At 47.0% G+C, this 23,160-nt stretch overlaps 1 protein-coding gene across 3 annotated transcripts in view; it reads left to right on the plus strand.

The window, feature by feature from the left end:
* Positions 1–307: 307 nt before the first annotated feature.
* Positions 308–23,160, plus strand: part of STAG2 (STAG2 cohesin complex component) — a 424,372-nt gene continuing 401,519 nt past the window's right edge. Inside the window, exon 1 of one of the 3 annotated variants that reach the window (XM_063937252.1) lies at positions 308–327. The gene's annotated coding sequence lies outside the window, so the exon portion shown is untranslated. Of the gene's footprint in view, positions 328–2,648; positions 2,916–3,401; positions 3,424–23,160 lie in introns of those variants that run through there. The other 2 variants (XM_063937250.1, XM_063937251.1) reach the window with 2 other exon arrangements.

The raw sequence follows: 23,160 nt of genomic DNA on the forward strand, positions 1-23,160 counted from the left end.
GCAGGCCGCAGCCGCGGGATCCCGACATTTTGTGCCCGTTACCACACGCAGCTCGCCATAACAACTTGTTTTATACAGTGTTCGGTGTTTATAAGGCTGTCCCCGGCTGGCATGTACACATCTCGGCCTCACAGGGGAGAGAGGGAGGAGGGCGCATGTGTGGGGACGTCTCTGCCCCCATCTTCCGCACCAAACTCGCTTTCCTCTTAACCCTGTGCCTTCCGGGGGCTGCGTGTGTGACACGGCTGTGGGAGCTGGCACGTTGCTAATAGACAAGAATCCACCGGGCTGCTTGTTGCAGCGCTGCCTGCGGTTCCCGCACACCGGGTATGCTGAGCACCCACCAACGCTGTGCTCTGCTCCTGGACTTCCCTTAATGATTGCCATCACCTGTGGTGAAACACCTTTCTTATCCAGTAACCTATTCAGCACAGGTGCTGGCAATCATAAATTAAGAGAACAGTCCAGAAGTAGAGCATTGTGTCCCTCCTGGAGAGGGTTATGTTGGGAGGTAGAGTATTCAGTGGCCCAGGCACAGACAAAGGGGATCCACATAATAAAACACCAGAAACAACCTGTGCTACACCATTATCCATTACATTATGTGCTTATAGGGTGCAGAATCTTTTACTATTTTGTATTCTACAATGTATTACCGCTGATACAGGTGTATAATGTATGAGCGCTGTTACTGGTATATAATGTATGAGCTCTGATAGAGGTGTATAATGTATAAGCGCTGATACACTTCTACAGGTGTATAATATATGAGTGCTGATACAGGTGTATAATGTATTACCGCTGATACAGGTGTATAATGTATGAGCGCTGTTACTGGTGTATAATTATTAGCGCAGTCACAGATGTATAATGTATGAGCGCTGATACAGGTGAATAATGTGTAAGGGCCGATATATATGTGTAATGTATTAGCGCCGATATATGTGTATAATGTATTATTACCGATATATGTGTATAATGTAGGAACGCCGATACTGATAAATGTGTATAATGTAGGAACGCCGATATATGTGTATAATGCAGGAGCGCTGATACTGATATATGTGTATAATGTAGGAGCGCTGATATATATGTATAATGTAGGAGCACTGATATATGTAGCAGCAAAAGCTTACATCGAACATTACAGGTCGTGTTTAGTAATCTGCGGAGGGGCAGATGTACTCAGCCTTGGAGAGGGGTATGGGACTCAGGGTCGACAGTGTCTAGGTCAACACCCATTAGGTCGACAGTGGCTATGTCGACACTAGAAATAGGTTGACACGGCCATTAGGTCGACATGAACAAGGTCGACATGAGAAAAGGTCGACATGACTTTTTCATGGTTTTTTTGTGTTGTTTTCTTTGTAAAGTGACCGGGAACCCCAATTAGTACACCGTGTCCCCTCGCATGGCTTGCTTGGCTCGCCATGCTTCGTGAAAAACTCATGTCGACCTTTTTGCATGTCAACCTTGTTCATGGCGATATAATGGTCATGTCGACCTATTTCTAGTGTCGACCTATTCACTGTCGACCAGTGGGTGTCGACCTAACTGGTGTCGACCCAGAGTCCAGATACCCTTGGGGAGAAATAAAGTACCAGCCAACCAGCCCAGTCATTTTTCAAACACAGCCTGTAACATGGCAGTTAGGAGCTGATTGGCTGGTACTTAATCTCTCTCTGTGTATTAGATTCTATACCACACAAGCACGTGTCACTGTCTTACTACTAGTATATGTGGTAGATAGAGCATTTTATATGGGACAGATGACTCAGAACAAATATGTTAATTATGAATACAAAAAATACACTGCGCCATTTAAAAGACAATCATGTTGTCATCCCTTTATACAGGAACATAAACATATGTGTGTGTGTGTGTGTCTGTCTGTCTATCTATCTCACATCTGAGCTTGCATGCTGATATTAGTAGTCCCACTGCAAGGCGCAGAGCAGCATGTTGTGTGTGCCTATTATTGCACCGCCACATGTACAGATAGGCACATAGACCATGAGACATGTCAGAGGCGCAGGCAATACATATCAGCTGGAGCGCTCTGGGCACATATGTACTGTATATTTTGACACATTTCTATAGCAGTCACTATTTATCACTGACCTTTCACCATAGATAGATGTATCTATTTATATATAGCTATATGTATGTATGTATGTATGTATGTATGTATGTATGTGTCACCTTATGAGTTTACTAATGTTAGGATAGTGTTTTGAACTTGTACCTATTTTTGTCATAATAAATAGGAATATAGCTATAATTGAAGCTTTCAGAACTCATTTTACACGTTTTTTTTTATTACTTGTTAAAAAAGATTACACCTGCTGCGGCCAGCATTGTTATCAGTGCACTTCCGCAATTATTAATACATAGGCGCGTTATAGAAAAGGAAAAAGAACAGCGTCATCTACACAGTACTTAGAGGTTGAGTGACAATAAATGACAAGCCTCAGTCTATAACCTTTCCCCACTGCTGGGTGTATCCATAATCCCACCCCAGCCGCCAGCACTGTTAGGAACCCGGCACGCACTGTACACAGAGCACTCTACAACTTTTGATCTTCCTTCTGGACGTTCGAGGGTTAAGTCGCTCATACACAAGGTCTGGGCGGCAGGTGGCGCTGTATCCCAGCAAGAGTCAGCCGGCGCCTTGTGACCGCCAGGTGGCGCCTGCGCGCCTCATTCGACTTCGAGCTGCCGAGGAGCGAACAACTCGAGCCGACCCTTAGCCGCCTCCGAGCCGCTTCTTGTTTATTTTATGACCGAGGACCTGGGATTGGGCCTTACCGCTCAGCCGTCTCCCGCCTCGTAGCAGCACACGGAGCCTGTTCAGGGATTACAACAGCCGGCGGGACGAGGCCCTCCCCCGGGAGGCGCGCTGTGCAGGAGCCGCGGTAAGTTATAAAATGGCGGACACGCTGGTGGAAGTTTCCCCGTGCGGCCTGGTTGCTGGCAGCGGAGTTGCTGCGAAGTGCTTTCTGCGATCTACTCTCCTTCCTGGTGGGGACACCGAGGCAAGATGGTGCCTGGGCCTGAACAGGGAAGCGGCGGCCGGGGGTGGGGGAGGAGGAGGGGGGAGTGTGGAGGACGCGGCCTTTCCTTCTGGGCTCTGCCCGGTTTCCCGCACAGTCCTCCCCATGCCCCGTGCTGCTCTCCGGCCACTCACATAGGATGTGCGTGCCCGGCGCTGCGGGAGCTGTGACCTGCTGCTACCCTGGGGGCGGCCCGGCCATGCTCGCACTGTTGGGGTTTGTTTTGGCGCCAGGGTACCGGCCTCCGTGAGTCTCCCCGGTGTCCCCACCACCTAGGCGCCTGCCTATTCCCTGCCTGTTCGGCGGGCTACAACGTGTGTTGTCTGAGGAGGGCAGATGACGGAGCTGCTGGTATTGGAGCCAGCTCTTGGTGAGCACTGCTGCCACTATTCCTGTCTTGTGAGGGGAGTACCCCATGTATGTATGCTGCCACTATTCCTGTCTGTGTGTGGCATAGGGGTGTGAGGGCAGTACCTCATGTATGTATGTATATGTGTATGATGACACTATCCCTGTCTTTGTGTGGCATAGGGGTGTGAGGGGAGTACCCCTAGTATATATGCTATCCCTGTATGTGCGTGGCATAGGGGAGTGAGGGGGGTTCCCCTAGTATATATGCTATTCCAGTCTATGTGTTGGGAGGACCCCATGTATGTATGCTGCCACTATCCCTGTCTGTGTGAGGGGAGTACCCCTAGTATATATGCTATCCCTGTCTGTTCGTGGCATAAGGGTGTGAGGGGAGTACCTCTAGTATATATGCTATCCCTGTCTATGCGTGGCATAGGGGTGTGAAGGGACTACCATTAGTATGTATGCTTTCACTATCCCTGTCTGTGTGTGGCATAGGGGTGTGAAGGGACTACCATTAGTATGTATGCTTTCACTATCCCTGTCTGTGTGTGGCATAGGGTTGTGAGGGGAGGACCCCTAGTATATATGCTATCCCTGTCTGTGTGTGGCATAGGGGTGTGAAGAGAGTACCCTTAGTATGTATGTGACCACTATTCCTGTCTGTGCATGGCATAGGGGTGTAATAGGAGCACCCTAGTTCGTATGTTGCCACTTATCTGCTCTGTGCATGGCATTGGGGTTGTGGGGGATGGGAGTACCGGAAGTTTGTATGTTGCCACTGACCAGCCAAGTGCATGACATGGGAGTGGGGGGTGTAATGAGAGCCCACAGAATAATTTCTGGTAAATTGTCTACTCTGTTTTTGAAGTAACTTCTCAACCTGAAGGTTATTGCACTCAGCAGGGCGAGCTCTTAGTATAGAAAGTTATAGATCAAACAGTAATGTGGTAGGAAATATGTTGATGGATGCTGCCTGACCTCATGTGTGAATAGGGTCTGGCTGTAGGTGGGTATCTGGGTATCTGTTCAAATGGTCGACCATGTTATGGTCGACAGTCATTAGGTCGACCACTATTGGTCGACAGTCATTAGGTCGACCACTATTGGTCGACATTGACATGGTCGACATGGACACATGGGCGACACGTGAAAATGGTCGACACATGAAAAGGTCGACATGAGTTTTTTTTTTTCTTTTGGGGAACTTTTCCATACTTTACGATCCACATGGACTACGATTGGAACGGTAATCTGTGCCGAGCGAAGCGGTAGCGGAGCGAAGGCACCATGCCCGAAGCATGGCGAGCGAAGCGGTGCACTAATTGGGGTTCCCAGTCACTTTACGCAAAAAACGACACCAAAAAAAGTTAAAAAACTTGTGTCGACCTTTTCACGTGGCGACCTTTTCACGTGGCGACCTTTTCACGTGGCGACCTTTTCACGTGGCGACCTTTTTCATGTGTCGACCATGTCAATGTCGACCAATAGTGGTCGACCATTCATACCGGAACCGGGTATCTGTGCTGGTAGTGTGACAGGGTGCTGTGTACAATATGTAAAAACGTGCTGATGCCAGCATTGTATCAGGGGTGTCTGTGTAACATATCATTATGTCGTTGTCCATTTCTGTGGGATAATGTGAATACTTGTCTGCTTGTCGGGATGTGTAGCATATTAGATGAGGGTTTTTTCAAATTATTTCACAATTGATTTTGTTTGATAATATGAGAAACATATAAATCTGTTATTGCTGCATCAGTGCTGTGGGAGGCTACAGAATGAAATGTAAACAACCTAGTCCTTGGAGTGATGCCTCATCACCTCTGCTTTAGATGTGTTTGTACAGTCAGGGCTGCTGGGCTTGTACGGTTTCCAAAGTACCCTGTAGTCACCTCCCCCTTATTTGGTGTCATGGGGTGCAGGGCAGGCCTCCTCGGTGACTCCCTTCCTGAGCTGCCACACCTTGCTGTTTACAGCCTGTAGCAGGCTCCCTCCCCAGCCTTCCCTTTTGTAAGAGCTTTTACCAATTGCCCAATAAACTCCAATGACACCACTCGCAAAGCACTCCAGTCACTTCAGAGCTATTTTCTTACTGTGCCAATACTGCTTACACTTGGTTTTTATAGTTGTGGGTCACTTTAGTGTAATATTTTGCTTTGTGCTGCTGTGTGTAATATGATGGTCACAGGTTTGTCTCCGTGCAACTTGATTGAGTATATTGGTGTCGTGGAGACACAGGTGCAGCTGACATACCATATGTTACTATATTTATAGCCTTCTCATTTTGATTGCTCTTGGGCTATGAATACTATTAAACAGCCCCCTCCCATTCACTGTGTTGTGCTGCTTGCAGCTGACCAATGTTGTCAGAGGGAGGTGGGGGGAGATCGGGTAACCTAACTGCGTCACCTCATCACCAGGGCCTCTTCCCTTCCACCCTCCTCTACTGTGGCCTCTCATTGGCTGGCTGGGTGCAGAGGGTGGGGTTGCAAATTGTCCCTCTTCAATGTAAACCTGTCTGTGCTACCTCTGGAGCATAGTTGCCAATTCAGCTTATAACAAGCGGAATTGGGCTTGTTTTTTCTTCTGGTTGCTTATTTTTTTGGGTGGTTGCTTGTTGCTTGTTTTTGGGCTTGTAATTTTTTTTGCTGCTTGTTTTTGGGCTTCTTTTGTTTTTAGGTATCACTGACACCAACTTTCAGAGATAATTAGTCTTTCATCCATATAACACAGATCCTCACACAGACATACTGTAGGTGAGACGTTGTGGATTAATACCGTCTTAAAGAAATGATGGGGAGTCATTCATTATGTCTATTGCTGCCGACTGCCGGTTGTGTGTATTCAGTAGGGCTAATTTGTTTTTAACGATGACAACAACAAAGACACTGACCAGACACACAACAGTGAAGCAATTTAGGACCACTTTATGTGGTATTATGTCAGATATGGTTTAAGACGCTTGGGTATTTGTTGCAAGCATTTTAAACCAACTACCAATATGCTTCAGCACTTCAACTCAGGAATGTATAGCATGGAAGCTTCTATAGACGATGGAGACAGCTCAGATGAATTTGCTTATATCCATTTTACATAAAACCTTTGTAATTCAGTGCGCTATGTACTTTACCTCACAGTATGCCATCTGCAATGCACTTTACTTCACACAGTGTGCCATGCACTTTACCTCACACAGTGGGGGTCATTCAGAGTTGTTCGCTCGCTAGCAGATTTTAGCAGCATTGCACACGCTAGGCCGCCGCCCTCTGGGAGTGTATCTTAGCTTAGCAGAATTGCGAACGAAAGATTAGCAGAATTGCGAATTAATAATTCTTAGCAGTTTCTGAGTAGCTCGAGACTTACTCCTACACTGTGATCAGCTCAGCCCGTTTCATTCCTGGTTTGACGTCACAAACACGCCCTGCGTTCGGCCAGCCACTCCCCCGTTTCTCCAGACACTCCTGCGTTTTATCCTGGCACGCCTGCATTTTTCCGCACACTCCCAGAAAACTGTAAATTTCCGCCCAGAAACACCCACTTCCTGTCAATCACACTCCAATCACTTCAACGATGAAAATTCTTCGTTCGGGCGTGAGTAAATCTACTAAGTTTTGTGCTAAATTACTTAGCGCATGCGCACTGCGTACCATGCGCATGCGCATTTTTGCCTTAATTGCTCCATTGCGAAAATCGGCAACGAGCGAACAACTCGGAATGACCCCCATTGTGCTATCTGCAATGCACTATACTTCACATAGTGTGCCATGCATTTTACCTCACATAGTATGCCATCTGCAATGCACTTTACTTCACACAGTGTGCCATGCACTTTACCTCACAGTTTGCCATCTGCAATGCACTTTACCTCTCAGTAATTCCTTTGTTATTTATTGAATTGAGTTACTATTTAATATTTATATATGCATTTATTATTTTGAATTGTCTTAATAATCTTTTGTTTTGTTACCTTGATTTGGCCTCTATTTATTTAATAGAAGTACAAAGTTGAATGTTGTAAGATTATTTGTTTTATCTTTCCATCGAATAAATATTTCACAGTGGATACAAATGACCACAGATACAGTATATACAGTTGGCAATTTTCACTTGAGATTTTTCTTTAGAGGAAACATGAAAGTATAGTATCTTAAATTCACAACTCTAACTATAGTATTTATAAAAATTCCAGTATTCTTTAAAAGCCAGTTTTGTGCTGATAAATATCATTGTAAAGACCTTAAAGGCAGATTATATAAAAAATTATATGTATTTTAATAAGACAAACAATAATGTTTGTTTTTATATAGAAAAATAAAACTTGAGTTGGGCTTTTTTTGGGCTTTTTAGGATTGGTTTGGGCTTGTTTTGGGCTTATTTTTCAGTCATCGGTTGCTTGTTTTTCATTTCAGAGTTGGCAACACTGCTCTGGAGTGACTGGCTTTGGTATGCTGAAGCATTGCATTTCTCCTTGCTGGGTTTACTCGATTTCTTGTCATTTGTGCTGCATTCTAAATGCAGTGAGTAATACAGGACAAAGTGAACTCTTGCAACTTGATTACATGGGAAATATTTATTAAAAATGAACATGTTTGAGTTTCAATGAAACAGCTGCTTGCAAAAATACAGTTTAGGTTTTCTTATTAACAGTTTCTTATAAATATTAAGTTTCTTATACAACACATCATATTCCGCTGTGTTTTACAATTGGCTTTTCTTCTTGGTCTTCTGTTGATACTGAGAATGTCAAAATATAGATTTCAACAAGAAATAGTGTAGTATTATTTTATAAACCGATTTCTAGTAATTTGCTAAACCCTGTTTGTGTGCTGTTTCCTATAGGACTTCAGAGCTTGGTGTTACCAGGAGCCACAGCACTTCATCTAGGGCAGGATCCATGTTAACCTTTTGAAACCAACACTCTCCTAAATAACAAAAAATACTAATGTTTGATAAAGTAAATCTTTAACCATATTGCAATAGTAGTATAACTGACATTTATACAATATGGCGTTTGCTTAAAATATAATCCAATATCTCTGTTAGCATTTTAACTACACTTTGGTGTCGATTCAATTCGACAACAGATGAATAGCGCCGGGAATTAGCTCCCGACGCTATTCAATTCAGCTACTAGTTACCCGCAATTGTCCGGAATTCTTCTCACCCCCGGGGGTGAGAGAAGAAAACCGACAAAAGTGCTGCCGCGCGAGGCGGATTCTGTCGGGAATCAGCATCGCCGTGGGTAGTTAAGTTGGAGAATGCCCGTTCTCCCGACAAAACTAACTGTTAAGTCGGCAAGAACGGGCATTCGACGACTTAACTTTAGCTGAATTGAATGGCGTCGTTAGCTAATTTCCGGCGCTATTCATCTGTTGCCGAATTGAATCGACCCCTATAAGGTCTTAAACACAAAATAAAATCAAACAAATTGAAAAATTACATTTCAGCTATTTGGAAAGTACGCAGGTTTTTATATTTTACTCCTATACTTTGATTAAAATTACTTTTCTGCTTTATGGAATTTGTGCCTAATTTGCATATTCATTGTAATGGGAATGGTTTAGAGTGCAACGTGTACTTTCTAGGACTGTCTGAAGGAGTGTTGCAGCAATACTGGACCACAGAATGTTAACACTGCTTAGCGTTTAGCAGACACTATTCACTTTATTATTATTATTATTATTATTATTATTATTATTATCCTTTATTTATATGGCACAACAAGGGTTTCTGCAGCACCTAACAAAGGGGTCAATTCTATTTTCCGACAGTTGAATAGCGTTGGGAGTTTGCTCCCGACGCTATTCAATTCAGCTGCTAGTTACCCGCAATTGTCGGGAATTCTTCTCTCATCCCCGGGGATGAGAGAAGAAACCCGACAAAAGTGCTTCCTCGCGGCCGGCGCGAGGCTGATTTCTGTCGGGAATCAGCCTCGCGCCGGGGAGTTAAGTCGGAGAATGCCCGTTCTCCCGACAATTCAACCTGTTTAGTCGGCGAGAACGGGACATCGCCGACTTAACTGGAGCTGAATTGAATAGCGTCGGGAGCTAATTCCCGGCGCTATTCATAAATTGCCGAATTGAATTGACCCCATCGTCTTATACTGCAAGTCACTTTTTTTTTGTTTTGGTAATTGTTTTATATTCTTTGGGGTCAATTCTATTCTCCGACAGTTGAATAGCGCCGGGAATTAGCTCCCGACGCTATTCAATTCAGCTCCAGTTAAGTCGGCGATGGCCCGTTCTCACCGACTAAACAGGTTGAATTGTCGAGAGAACGGGCATTCTCCGACTTAACTCCCCGGCGCGAGGCTGATTCCCGACATAATCAGCCTCGCGCCGGCCGCGAGGAAGCACTTTTGTCTGGTTTCTTCTCTCATCCCTGGGGATGAGAGAAGAATTCCCGACAATTGCGGGTAACTAGCAGCTGAATTGAATAGCGTCGGGAGCTAATTCCCAGCGCTATTCATAAGTTGCCGAATTGAATCGACCCCAATGTAGGACAAGTACATTGTGCATAAACATTTCTGCATCAATGGCCATGACACTGAAATAAGCATCAGGCTGGCCTAAACCAAAGGCTACATGCCGTTGTACGGAGTATGTTGTGGAAGATAGTCCAAGTTAGAGAAAGAAAAGCACATGAGGGAAGAGGGCCCTGCTCGTGAGAGCTTACATTCTAAAGGTTAGTTGCAGACAGACAAGGATGACACAGATGGAGCAGACAGTGAGCATGCAACAGCGGCTCACGATGGCTGGTTTTGATGAAGAAGTGGGTCTTGAGAGCCTATTTGAAGTTGTAAAGAGGTGAAGAGTCTGATGGTGAGCGGTAGAGAATTCCAGAGATGGGGAACAGCACATGCAAAATATTGGAGGGAGGATGTTATCAGCAGGAGAAGCGGCATGCATTTGTGGAGCAAAGAGGATGGGCAGTAATGTAAAGGAATGGGTTAGGCACTAGGGCATTAAGTGAGTGTGAGAATCTTGAATTGGATTTTGGAAGGGGAGCCAGTGTAGGGCTTGTAAGAGTGGGGAGGCGGAAGTAGTACATTTGGGGGTCGATTCAATTCGGCAATTTATGAATAGCGCTGGGAATTAGCTCCCGACGCTATTCAATTCAGCTCCAGTTAAGTCGGCGATGGCCCGTTCTCGCCGACTTAACAGGTAGTTTTGTCGGGAGAACGGGCATTCCTCCGACTTAACTACCCGCGGCGATGCTGATTCCCAAAAGAATCAGCCTCGCGCCGGCCGCGAGGCAGCACTTTTGTCGGTTTTCTTCTCTCACCCCCCTGGGATGAGAGAAGAATTCCCGACAATTGCGGGTAACTAGCAGCTGAATTGAATAGCGTCGGGAGCTAATTCCCGGCGCTATTCATAAGTTGCCGAATTGAATCGACCCCTTGGAGAGGAAGATGACTGAGGCAGCAGCTTTGAGTATAGACTGGAGTGAATAGAGGCATTTGTTAGGGAGGCCAGATCTGAGATTACAGTAGTCCAATCTGGATATCACCAGTAAATGTATGAGGGTCTTGGTAGCATCCATGGAGAATGGATCTGATTCAGGAACTATTTTTGAGATGGAAACGGGAAAATTGTGTGTGCGGCGTAACATGGAAAGATGGGGGAAGGGGGGGGGGGGTGTCACGAATAACTCCAAAGCAGCATACTTGGGGACTAGGGGTGATAGTTGTGCCATCAATAAATAATAAAATTGTGGGAAGTGAGATTATGTGGGAGGGTGGGAATATAGGCCCTCATTCCGAGTTGTTCGCTCGCAAGGCGATTTTAGCAGTATTGCACACGCTAAGCCGCCGCCTACTGGGAGTGAATCTTAGCTTCTTAAAATTGCGAACGATGTATTCGCAATATTGCGATTACACACCTCGTAGCAGTTTCAGAGTAGCTTCAGACTTACTCGGCATCTGCGATCAGTTCAGTGCTTGTCGTTCCTGGTTTGACGTCACAAACACACCCAGCGTTCGCCCAGACACTCCCCCGTTCCTCCGGCCACTCCTGCGTTTTTTCCTGAAACGGTAGCGTTTTTTCCCACACGCCCATAAAACGGCCTGTTTCCGCCCAGTAACACCCATTTCCTGTCAATCACACTACGATCGCCGGAGCGAAGAAAAAGCCGTGAGTAAAAATCCTATCTTCATAGCAAATTTACTTGTCGCAGTGCGGACATTGCGCATGCGCATTAAGCGGAAAATCGCTGCGATGCGAAGATTTTTACCGAGCGAACAACTCGGAATGAGGGCCATAATCTCAGTTTTTGACATGGATGGTGTAATGGTTAGCATTACCGCCTCACAGCACTGAGGTCATGGGTACGATTCCCACCATGGCCCTAACTGTGTGGAGTTTGTATATTCTCCCCGTACTTGCGTGGGTTTCCTCCGGATACTCCGGTTTCCTCCCACAATCCAAAAATAAGATGGTAGGTTAATTGGCTCCCAACAAAATTAACCCTAGTGTGTGTGTACATTAAGTAAGGAATATAGGGGCAGATTTATTAAGCTCGGTGAAGTGATAAAGTGGAAGGTGATAAAGTACCAGCCAATCAGATCCTAACTACCATGTCACAGGCTGGGTTTGAAAAATGACAGGAGCTGACTGGCTGGTCCTTTATCACCTTCCAATTTATCACTTCACCGACCTTAATAAATCTGCCCCACAGATTGTAAGCTCCACTGGGGCAGGGTCTGATGTGAATGGGCAAATATTCTCTGTAAAGCGCTGCAGAATATGTGTGTACTATATAAATAACTGGTAATAAATAAATTAATAAAAATTGTTAAGTTTACGATTGCATTTTGCCAGATTTTTAAAGAATGCGCCCTGCTAAAACATCCTCTGCCCGCTGCCTTGTGTCGTCGCATGAATAGATGCCATCACAGCATCTATTCATGGTAAAGAGAGAGCTTGGTGAAGCTCAGCACCTCCGTAGGTGCTTGGCACGCCCCTCAGTGATGCCGACGCTATGGCACACCCCATTAGTGATGTTGAAGGGGTCCGGCCCTGAATAGTGACGTCCGCCCGGTTACTCCCCCTTTTCGCCACGCGCATGCGTTTCTGCTCTTGCACCACAGTGCCGTGTACTGCACGATTCCTGGAGTGAACACTACGAGTAAGGAGAGATGGGGAGAGAAAAGGTAGATTTGAGTATCGTCCGCATAGAGATGATGATCTAATTCTAAAGAGCTTACATAATGAGGAAGTGTGTGTGTGTGTGTGTGTGTGTGTGTGTGTGTGTGTGTGTGTATGTATGTATGTGTATATATATATATATATATATATATATATATATATATATACACACACACACACACACACACACACACACACACACACACACACACACACACGTCCAAGAACAGAACATTGGGGGACACCTAGGGCAAAATTCAAATGTTATCGAGGGTTCCCGCCCACCAGCAGTTATTCAAATGTTGCTGCTGACAGGAGCGAGAACTTAATTTCAGTTCGCTACTCTCGGGGGTGGCGAGCTAAAATGTGTGAAAAGTGACCTGTTTTGGTGCCCAAAGAGGACTTTTCGCGTTGCGCCCATTCGTTTAGTCGGGTTTTGCTGTTTTGCGCGGCTAAACCTGACTGATATGGGCACGATAACGATGGGCAATTGTATATATTGCCCTGCAATCTCCCATCACTTTAGATGAGAGATCGGGTACGATTAAGCAATTGAATCCCCCCCTAGTGTTAGTGGAGGGGGTGAGGTAATGAGGAGTCAGAGAAGGAATGGGCAGAGAGGTCGGAGGATAGCCATGAGAGGCAGTATCACACAGACAAAGGGAGTGAAGAATTTGTAGGAGGAGAGGGTAGTCCGCAGTGTCAAAAGCAGCAGAGAGGTTGAGGGGTCATTCCGTGTCAAATCAACACACTGATTTTACCTCATCATCTCAGATTTTGATAAAATTTGGTATGTGGAGAGTATTATGTAGTCTAAGGAAAATACAAAAAATATTTAAATATCTCATGCCGTTTCCAAATTATGGGGTCGATTCAATTTGGCAATTTATGAATAGCGCCGGGAATTAGCTCCCGACGCTATTCAATTCAGCTGCTAGTTACCCGCAATTGTCGGGAATTCTGGCTCCTGCACACAGAGGAGGATATTTAGTTATGTTATCGCACCCAATTTACAGTCTAATCGGACAGGAGACTGCATGGCGATATTCAGTTGTTCTTTATTGTGCTCATTAGTGCCGGGTTTAGCAGCATAAAGTGGCTAACCTGACTAAACTAATGGGTGTAAACGTGTAAAGTCCCGTTCGACGAGTCACAGTTTGCTAATTTCAGCTCACCACCCCGTCTCCTCCAGAAAGGATAACAACCCCTGGAAGGCTGGCCCCTGCACTCATTGGGGTCAATTCTATTCGGCAACTAAAGAATAGCGCCGGGAATTAGCTCCCGACGCTATTCAATTCAGCTAAAGTTAAGTCGGCGATGTCCCGTTCTCGCCGACTTAACAGGTAGTTTTGTCGGGAGAACGGACATTCTCCGACTTTACTACCCGGCGCGAGGCTGATTCCCGACAGAATCAGCCTCGCGCCGGCCGCGAGGCAGCACTTTTGTCGGGTTTCTTCTCTCATCCCCCGGGGATGAGAGAAGAATTCCCGACAATTGCGGGCAACTAGTAGCAGAATTGAATAGCGTCGGGAGCTAATTCCCGGCGCTATTATTTAGTTGCCGAATAGAATTGACCCCATTGTATAGACCTCTCCCCCCTTAAAGCTCTGTCTAACGTTGCATTACAGGTTCCCCACTATGAGTTGGGGATTCAAATCTTATTGTGGGTCCCTGCACCCGCAGGCGCCCGCCGCCAGTTATTCAAATGTTGCTGCCGACGGGAGATTGGGTGTGAATAAACAATTGAATTCCCCCTTTGTGTTTCCTGCAGAGCTGGAGTCAGTATTTTATATCGGTACGTACAAAGATGTTCATAGCTGCTTGTCCACAGTAAGACCTTCGAGAAAATGCCCCACTTTAAATATGTTAATCCACCTCATACATAGTCATACTTGGCTGTCCCCCAAAATTCATGTCTTCAGAGATCCTATCCCAGCTCGTATTTAAACAGCTCAACCCATCACACAAACGCTCTTCATCTCTCTGTTGAATCATGTCTTATGAATGTATACCCTATCCTACTCAAGGTATCCGGACTATAGGTTGACAATGATTAGGTCGACATACATTAGGTTGACATGGTCAATAGGTTGACATGTAAAATGTCGACAGTGCTTATGGTCGACATTGCTTTAAAAAAAAAATAATTTTAATCAACTTTTTCATACTTAACTATCCACGTGGACTACGATTGAGAATAGTGGCCTTCCCTGAAGTATGGCAAGCCATACGAAAGGACACTGTATACTAATTGGTGTTCCATGTGCTGTGATGGTGAAAACAGAAAAAAAAGGGTAAAAATATGGTATCAACCTTTTAGTGTTGACCTTTTGTTATGTAGACCTTTTCATGTGTCAGCCTTTTGACCCTGTTTATCTTTTCTGCTGTCTACCTTTTTCGGGGTAATCTAATGGCCAAGTCTACCTTTTGACCCTGCCAACCTTATCCATGGCCACCTTGTGGGATTAACCTATTGACTGTAGACTTTTTGCTTTTAGATCTAATAATCCACACAACCTACTGCTAACCTGTCTGTCTATTCTATAACCCTCTCCTAGCTACCATATGACACACCCCCTTCACACATGCTAGCCCCTGGAACACCTATTATATAATTGATAAATGGAGCCCACATTCTCAAGGATTTATTTACTAGGTTGTGGCTTGCGGGGGCTGCCGCTTCTTGGGAGTGTCTGGGTCGGAAATTTGAAAGGTTAATGTTTATAAAAGCATAATGTGCTTTGTGTTTTGCCTTCAAGAGCATTGTCCTTTTGCGTTTCCGGCCTAGACATGCAGAGAAGATTCTGCTTTTGCAAGCTGCTGCTTAGTAAGTAAACCCCTAAGAATCTGGTACTCTTTGTCCGCCCTTCCCAGGGCACCAGTTCATTGACTGCTACAGTTTTTGTGTATTTTTACAGATGATTATTGTGATTCTTGTTTACATCTGTTCTGTTATTTTAAGTTAAGTAAAATTAGCTAAACTATTACATAAATGACAGAAAGATTTACAGTACGTGATCAGTTTAATTGGTCATGAGTGAGGTGATCCATTAAAATGGTGTGGTGGCGTCTGCAAAGGCATCACATCTCGCACAGTATTTGCAGGTTTTTCTACTCTGCTGTCTGGGGCTACGACCAAAAATCCATGAATCTGTGCCTAAACTAAGTACGGCATCATTGCTAATTGAATTGACCCCTTAATTTAAATTTTCATAGAAAAAAGTAAACAAGAAACATTGGGATCAATTCAATTTGCCGACAGTTGAATAGCGCCGGGAATTAGCTCCCGGCGCTATTCAATACAGCGCCATGTGACACTTAATTGTCAGGATTTCTTCTATCACCCCTGAGGGGGTGCGAGCAGAAATCCGACAAAAGTGCAGGCGTGCGGCTGGTGCGAGGCTGATTCTGTCGGGAATCAGCATCGCGCCGGGCAGTTAAGTCGGAGAATGCCTGTTCTCCTGACAAATCAACCTGTTAAGTCCGGGAGAACGGGCATTCACCGACTTAACTTGAGCAAAATTGAGTAGCGGCGAGAGCTAATTCCCGCCGCTATTCAACTGTCGGCAAATTGAATTGACCCCATTATATGCTTGATACTTGAAATAAAACTATTTTTTCTCTAACGTCCTAAGTGGATGCTGGGGACTCCGTAAGGACCATGGGGAATAGCGGCTCCGCAGGAGACTGGGCACAAAAGTAAAGCTTTAGAACTACCTGGTGTGTACTGGCTCCTCCCCCCATGACCCTCCTCCAAGCCTCAGTTAGATTTTTGTGCCCGAACGAGAAGGGTGCACACTAGGTGGCTCTCCTGAGCTGCTTAGTGAAAAGTTTAGTTTTAGGTTTTTTATTTTCAGTGAGACCTGCTGGCAACAGGCTCACTGCATCGAGGGACTAAGGGGAGAAGAAGCGAACTCGCCTGCGTGCAGAGTGGATTGGGCTTCTTAGGCTACTGGACATTAGCTCCAGAGGGACGATCACAGGCCCAGCCATGGATGGGTCCCAGAGCCGCGCCGCCGGCCCCCTTACAGAGCCAGAAGACAGAAGAGGTCCGGAAAATCGGCGGCAGAAGACGTCCTGTCTTCAACAAGGTAGCGCACAGCACTGCAGCTGTGCGCCATTGCTCTCAGCACACTTCACACTCCGGTCACTGAGGGTGCAGGGCGCTGGGGGGGGGGCGCCCTGAGACGCAATAAAAACACCTTGGATGGCAAAAAATGCATCACATATAGCTCCTGGGCTATATGGATGAATTTAACCCCTGCCAGAATACATAGAAAAACGGAGATAGGCTCCGCCCCCTTATCGGCGGCCTTATCTCCTCAGCACACTGGCGCCATTTTCCCTCACAGCTCCGTTGGAGGGAAGCTCCCTGGCTCTCCCCTGCAGTCACTACACTACAGAAAGGGTTAAAAAAGAGAAGGGGGGCACTAATTACGCGCAGTATTAAAGATACAGCAGCTATAAGGGGAAAAACACTTATATAAGGTTATCCCTGTATATATATAGCGCTCTGGTGTGTGCTGGCAAACTCTCCCTCTGTCTCCCCAAAGGGCTAGTGGCGTCCTGTCCTCTATCAGAGCATTCCCTGTGTGTGTGCTGTATGTCGGTACGTTTGTGTCGACATGTATGAGGAGAAAAATGATGTGGAGACGGAGCAGATTGCCTGTAATAGTGATGTCACCCCCTAGGGGGTCGACACCTGAGTGGATGAACTGTTGGAAGGAATTACGTAACCGTGTCAGCTCTGTATAAAAGACAGTGGTTGACATGAGACAGCCGGCTACTCAGCTTGTGCCTGTCCAGACGTCTCATAGGCCGTCAGGGGCTCTAAAGCGCCCGTTACCTCAGATGGCAGATATAGACGCCGACACGGATACTGACTCCAGTGTCGACGGTGAAGAGACAAATGTGACTTCCAGTAGGGCCACACGTTACATGATTGAGGCAATGAAAAATGTTTTACACATTTCTGATAATACGAGTACCACCAAAAAGGGGTATTATGTTCGGTGAGGAAAAACTACCTGTAGTTTTCCTGAATCTGAGAAATTAAATGAGGTGTGTGATGATGCGTGGTTTTCCCCCGATAACAACTGATAATTTCCAAAATGTTATTGGCATTATATCCTTTCCCGCCAGAGGTTAGGGTGCGTTGGGAAACACCCCCTAGGGTGGATAAAGCGCTCACACGCTTGTAAGAACAAGGGCTCTACCCTCTCCTGAGATGGCCGCCCTTAAGGATCCTGCTGATAGAAAGCAGGAGGGCATCCTAAAAGGTATTTACACACATACTGGTGTTATACTGCGACCAGCATTCGCCTCAGCCTGGATGTGCAGTGCTGGGTTGGCGTGGTCGGATTCCCTGACTGAAAATATTGATACCCTAGATAGGGACAGTATATTATTGCCTATAGAGCATTTAAAAGATGCATTTCTATATATGCGTGATGCACAGCGGAATATTTGCCGACTGGCATCAAGTCTAAGTGCGTTGTCCATTTCTACCAGTAGAGGGTTATGGACACGACAGTGGTCAGGTGATGCGGATTCCAAACGGCATTTGGAAGTATTGCCTTATTAAGGGGAGGAGTTATTTGGGGTCGGTCTTTCAGACCTGGTGGCCACGGCAACAGCTGGGAAATCCACGTTGGTACCCCAGGTCGCCTCTCAACATGAGAAGACGCCGTATTATCAGGCGCAGTCTTTTCGTGGGCAAGCGGGCAAAAGGTTCCTCATTTCTGCCCCGTGACAGAGGGAGAGGAAAAAGGCTGCAGAAATCAGCCAGTTCCCAGGAACAGAAACCCTCTCCCGCCTCTGCCAAGCCCTCAGTATGACGCTGGGGCTTTACAAGCAAAATCAGGCACGGTGGGGGCCCGTCTCAATGAATTTCAGCGCGCAGTGGGCTCACTCGCAAGTAGACCCCTGGATCCTTCAGGTGATATCTCAGGGGTACAAATTAGAATTCGAGACGTCTCCCCCTCGCCGTTTCCTAAAGTCTGCTTTACCGATGTCTCCTTCTGACAGGGAGACAGTTTTGGAAGCCATTCACAAGCTGTATTCCCAGCAGGTGATAATCAAGGTACCCCTCCTGCAACAGGGAACGGGGTATTATTCCACACTGTTGTGGTACCGAAGCCGGACGGCTCGGTGAGACCGATACAAAATCTAAAATCTTTGAACACTTACATACAGAGGTTCAAATTCAAGATTGAGTCACTCAGAGCAGTGATTGCGAACCTGGAAGAAGAGGACTACATGATGTCTCTGTACATCAAGGATGCTTACCTTCATGTCCCAATTTACCCTTCTCACCAAGGGTACCTCAGGTTTATGGTACAGAACTGTCACTATCAGTTTCAGACGCTGCCGTATGGATGGTCCACGGCACCCCGGGTCTTTACCAAGGTAATGGCCGAAATGATGATACTCCTTCGAAGGAAGGGAATTTTAGTTATCCCTTACTTGGACGATTCCCTGATAAGGGTAAGATCCAGGGAACAGTTGGAGGTCGGTGTAGCACTATCTCAGGTAGTGTTGCGGCAGCACGATTGGATTCTCAATATTCCAAAATCGCAGCTGATTCCGACGACTCGTCTTCTGTTCTTAGGGATGATCCTGGACACAGTTCAGAAAAAGGTGTTTCTCCCGGAGGAGAAAGTCAGGGAGTTATCCGAGCTAGTCGGGAACCTCCTATAACCGAGCCAAGTCTCAGTACATCAATGAGATGGTTCTGAAAAAAAGTGGTGGCTTCCTATGAAGCAATCCCATGCGGCAGATTCCACGCAAGAACTTTCCAGTGGGACCTGCTGGACAAATGGTCTGGGTCGCATCTTCAGATGCATCAGCGGATAACCCTGTCACCAAGCACAAGGGTGTCTCTCCTGTGGTGGTTGCAGAGTGCTCATCTTCTAGAGGGCCGCACATTCAGGACTGGGTCCTGGTGACCACGGATGCCAGCCTGCGAGGCTGGGGAGCAGTCACACAGGGAAGGAATTTCCAGAGCTTATGGTCAAGCCTGGAGACATCACTTCACATAAATATCCTGAAGCTAAGGGCCATTTACAATGCTCCAAGCTCAGCAAGACCTCTGCTTCAAGGTCACCCGGAGTTGATCCATTCGGACAACATCACGGCAGTCACCCACGTATACAGACAGGGTGACACAAGAAGCAGAAGGGCAATGGCAGAAGCTGCAAGGATTCTTCGCTGGGCGGAAAATCATGTGATAGCACTGTCAGCAGTATTCATTCCGGGAGTGGACAACTGGGAAGCAGACTTCCTCAGCAGACACGACCTCCACCCGGGAGAGTGGGGACTTCACCCAGAAGTCTTCCACATGTTTATAAAACTCGACAAGTATTGCGCCAGGTCAAGGGACCCTCAGGCAATAGCTGTAGATGCTCTGGTAACACAGTGGGTGTACCAGTCAGTGTATGTGTTCCCTCCTCTGCCTCTCATAACCAAGGTACTGAGATTGATAAGATGGAGAGGAGAAAGCACTATATTCGTGGCTCCGGATTGGCCAAGAAGGACTTGGTAACCGGAACTTCAAGAGATGCTCACGGAGGATCCGTGGCCTCTACCTCTAAGAAGGGACCTGCTCCAGCAAGGACCCTGTCTGTTCCAAGACTTACCGCGGCTGCGTTTAACGGCAGGGCGGTTGAACGCCGGATCCTGAAGGAAAAAGGCATTCAGGATGAAGTCATCCCTATCCTGATCAAAGCCAGGAAAGATATAACCGCAAAACATTATCACCGCATTTGGCGAAAATATGTTGCGTGGTGCGAGGCCAGTAAGGCCCCGACGGAGGAATTTTCAACTAGGTCGATTCCTACATTTCCTGCAAACAGGAGTGTCTATGGGCCTGAAATGGGGGTCCATTAAGGTTCAAATTTCGGCCCTGTCAATTTTCTTCCAAAAAGAACTAGCTTCAGTCCCTGAAGTTCAGACGTTTGTGAAAGGGGTACTGTATATACAGCCTCCTTTTGTGCCTCCAGTGGCACCTTGGGATCTAAATGTAGTTTTTGGGTTCCAAAAGTCACATTGGTTTGAACCACTTAAATATGTGGAGCTAAAATATCTCACATGGAAAGTGGTCATGCTGTTGGCCCTGGCCTGGGCCAGGTGCGTGTCAGAATTGGCGGCTTTATCCTGTAAAAGCCCTCATCTGATTTTCCATTCGGACAGGGCGGAATTGAGGACTTGTCCTCCGTTTCTCCCTAAGGTGGTTTTCAGCGTTTCACCTGAATCAACCTATTGTGGTGCCTGCGGCTACTAGGGACTTGGAGGACTCCAAGTTGCTAGACGTTGTCAGAGCCCTGGAAATATAGGTTTCCAGGACGGCTGGAGTCAGAAAATCTGACTCGTTGTTTATTCTGTATGCACCCAACAAGCTGGGTGCTCCTGCTTCTAAGCAGACTATTGCTCGTTGGATTTTTAGTACAATTCAGCTTGCACATTCTGTGGCAGGCCTGCCACAGCCAAAATCTGTAAAAGCCCATTCCACAAGGAAGGTGGGCTCATCTTGGGCGGCTGCCAGAGGGGTCTCGGCTTTACGACTTTGCCGAGCAGCTACTTGGTCAGGAGCAAATACGTTTGTAAAATTCTACAAATTTGATACCCTGGCTGAGGAGGACCTTGAGTTCTCTCATTTGGTGCTGCAGAGTCATCCGCACTCTCCCGCCCGTTTGGGAGCTTTGGTATAATCCCCATGGTCCTTACGGAGTCCCCAGCATCCACTTAGGACGTTAGAGAAAATAAGAATTTACTTACCGATAATTCTATTTCTCGTAGTCCGTAGTGGATGCTGGGCGCCCATCCCAAGTGCGGATTGTCTGCAATACTGGTACATAGTTATTGTTACCAAAAAAATCGGGTTATTGCTGTAGTGAGCCATCTTTTCTAGAGGCTCCTCTGTTATCATGCTGTTAACTGGGTTTAGATCACAAGTTATATGGTGTGATTGGTGTGGCTGGTATGAGTCTTACCCGGGATTCAAAATCCTTCCTTATTATGTACGCTCGTCTGGGCACAGTATCCTAACTGAGGGTTGGAGGAGGGTCATGGGGGGAGGAGCCAGTGCACACCAGGTAGTTCTAAAGCTTTACTTTTGTGCCCAGTCTCCTGCGGAGCCGCTATTCCCCATGGTCCTTACGGAGTCCCCAGCATCCACTACAGACTACGAGAAATAGAATTATCGGTAAGTAAATTCTTATTATTTATTTGTTTATTACTATTTATTTGTTACTATTCCCAGTCGTAGTCCATGTGGATGGCAAAGCAAGCAAAAGTTTAAAAATAAAAACGCAGTCGTTCAGACATATCGCTTTGGCCCTGCAGCACACACGATGACCAATATAGCTAGATATATTGGTACATCGTTGTGTGTGCACGGGTGGTCAGCTGACCGCCTGTACACCTGCTGCAGCAGCCGGCAGTGATTGATGGCTGAACTGGGCGGGACCATGTAAATACCCACCCAGTTCGGATCAGGCAGTGTGTATGCACAACACACTGCCCAAACTGCCTATAGATATATCTGCAGATCCATTGATCTGCAGATATATCTACAAGAGTGTGCTTGTTGACCACTTGACGGTCTGTCTAGACTAGGGGTGGGCAACATGCGGCCCGCGGGCCGGATGCGGCCCGATCCTGCCTGGCCCGCTGTGCCCCATCAGAGTGCAATGACACGCGGCCCGACAGGCAGAGCCGCTTGTCATTGCGCTACCCTGCTCCCAGACGCGGCGCCGCTGAGGAAATCCCGGTCACGTCACAAGGTCAGCTGACCGGGATTTCCTCTGTTATGCGCTGGGCAGCACGGGGGAACAGGCAGTGAGCAGGAGCGGCGGACAGGCCCCAAGCGCCAAGGTACAGCGGCGGCAGCAGCAAGGCATAGATTAAAAAAATTGTATAGGTCAGGCCCGTGGTCGCCCCTCACTTCCCCCAGCTGAGAGCTCAGCCTCAGGTCAGTGTGTGGAGGGGGTGTTGGATGCCGGCTGCTGTGTGTATAGGGGGGTGTCGGATACCGGCTGCTGTGTGTGGAGTGGGGGAGGGGGTGTCGGATGCTGGCTGTTGTATGTGGAGTGAGAGAGGGGGCTGTCAAATGCAGTGGGTGGGGGGTCTCTCTGGCTGCAGCTATACTGAAAGGGGGTATCTCTTTGGCCACTGTTATGTACTGGAGGGATGATGGATTGGGGTGCTGGATGCTGCCTGTTGTGTGCTGTGGGGGAGAGGAAGGGGGGTGGATTGTGACTCCAGCCACTGCTCTGTACTGGAGGGGGAGGTAATGTTGGCCACTGCTGTGAGTTTGGAAGACGGGGGTTGTGTAGGATGGCTGCTGTGTGTGATGGTGGGGTGTGCTTACCGCTAAGGTTGGTGTTCAAGGGTAAGGGGGGGTATGACAAGGGGGGCCCCCAGAGATATCAGTGTATCGGGCCCCAATATTTCTGTTGCCAGCCCTGGCGGCGGTCAGTGACTGAGGAGAAGAGCGCACTGGGGAGGAGGGAGGGGGAGCCGCAGCAGCACTGTGTAATTGGTGGAGGCGCTGCTGCTGCTGTCCCTCTGCTTCACCATAGGCTGCCCTCCGCCGCTGTAAATGCTGG

The sequence above is a fragment of the Pseudophryne corroboree genome, chromosome 8 (genome assembly GCF_028390025.1).
Source record: "Pseudophryne corroboree isolate aPseCor3 chromosome 8, aPseCor3.hap2, whole genome shotgun sequence".
In the NCBI taxonomy this organism is placed as follows: Eukaryota; Metazoa; Chordata; class Amphibia; order Anura; family Myobatrachidae; genus Pseudophryne; species Pseudophryne corroboree.